This window comes from Podarcis gaigeae (genome assembly GCF_964106915.1).
Source record: "Podarcis gaigeae genome assembly, chromosome: 13".
Lineage (NCBI taxonomy): Eukaryota > Metazoa > Chordata > Lepidosauria > Squamata > Lacertidae > Podarcis > Podarcis gaigeae.
In genome coordinates, this window is record NC_139689.1 from 29,953,676 (window position 1) to 29,955,683 (window position 2,008).

A 2,008-nucleotide genomic window follows, 5' to 3' on the forward strand; every position below is an offset into this window, starting at 1 on the left:
ATGTTGAGTTACATGGTGCATCCAATCTAGCAGCCAGTTAAACACTGGGGCCTGGATTTATAACTGAGGATATAATTTGAATAATTTTAGGGGATTCATTTACGACTTCATTACTTAACAGAATGATAAATAATAATAATAATAATAATAATAATAATAATAATAATAATAATAATAATATTTTATTTATACCCCGCCCTCCCCAGCCAAGGCCGGGCTCAGAGCGGCTTACAAGCAATAATAAAAACAAGATGAATGATTACAACTTAAAAACAAAAATAAAATACAACATTAAAATAATGGAACATTAAAATATTAAAATATAGCCTCATCGCAGGAGGAGAAGGAAAAGAAAGAAATATATATATATAATATAAACTGTTAATATTCTTTTTGTCCCTGTTCCTACTCTGGTAACACTTATTACAGGACCTAATTATGTCATCCACAAACATCAGGGGGTCAATTCACCTGTTCAATGCAATCAGCTGCCAGAAATGCCCTTCTTCACTCTACGTAAAATAAACAGACCAGACTCGTTGCAAAAGAACAAGCTCTGGAGTATACCAGGGAGCCAAATGAACTCCACAAAGCAGGAGATGGCGCTCAAGAGCAACGGTTGTTCCAGAGGTCAGCCTGGGCTTTGACAGGAGTGCCAAGAAATCCCTCTGAGCTGTCTGGAAACTCAGTAGATCCATCAGCCTCAGAGGACGGACCATCCTAGTAGGTTCCCTGCCTCTGCAGAGAGGGGAAAGTGCTGAAAGCCTAAATCTCAACAGGAAGTGATTTGACCATGACAGTGGACTGGTGTCAATATCCCCCAATTTCAGATTACCCTCTAACTGCCCAGTCAAAAAAACAAGGTCCAGGCAGGGAGACTGGTGAGTGGGAAGCCAGCAGAATCCCTAATCTATCCCGATTGCCCAATACTAGGCACACACACTCTAGATCCCCCCCCCCTCAAACTGGACAGAGAACCTGGAGAGAGGAAGAGAATCTCTAAAAACCACAGCAACTCCCCCTCCTTGCCCCTCAAGTCTGCCCTGAGTACCCAGGTGGGCACAGCTGGCTGAGACCAGCTTCACCCTGCTCACCCACCCAGGTCTCAGTGATACAGACCACATTGGCTTCCTCACTCACAATCCAGTCATGGATGAGGGAGATCGTATTCCAAGCTGACCTGGCATTCAGCAACAGCCATGTACAGACCCAAGGGCTGGCTGACAGGACAACCACAATTCCCCAGGTTGAAGGAGGAAGGGCTGGCACACCACCAATTGCCTGTGCCATGTGCCCCTTACCCAGCTTGCCCCACCTCCCATACCATACCTCCCCCTGCTCTGAACTACTGCAATTGCCCCCTTGCTCTTGCCAGCTCCTCTCTCCCTGGCACATTTTTTCAAGTGAAAACAAAACCAAACAAAATCCACACAGTCATGCATTAACCCATGGGTTCCTCCAAAGAATCCTGGGTATTATAGTTTCTTCCTCACAGTGCTACAACTCCCAGCACACTTAACAAAGTGCAGTGCCCATGATTTGTTGGGGAAAGTAATAGGTGCTTTTAATGTGTTGGATGTGCCAGTCTAAGCCAACGAATGGAGACCAATATTGAATTTGCTAGTCTAAAGGTGTCTCAAGACTCTTATTTACGTTTCGTGATATTGCATATTTAGTAATAATTCATAACATAGCCTTTACTGCAAACACTTTACATAAGGTTAACTGAGGTTTCAGTGTATGTTTTGAGCGCGAATTACCCAGTGTTCCCTGCTTGCCTTCTCACCAATCAACATATACTATTTTCTAAGAGCGCCTACAGATGAATTGGTGTACGGGTGTTTTATTTTTATTTTTTTTATGCTGAAAATGTCCCATTTTTTTTTTAACTCCGTGCGCCCCCCCCCCGCCCGCCTCCTCCACTTCACGCGCCCTTCCTCGCAGGCGGGCAACTCGCCCCTCCCCCTCCCGAGGCGCCTCTCCCTCGCCTTCCATCCTCTCCCGATGG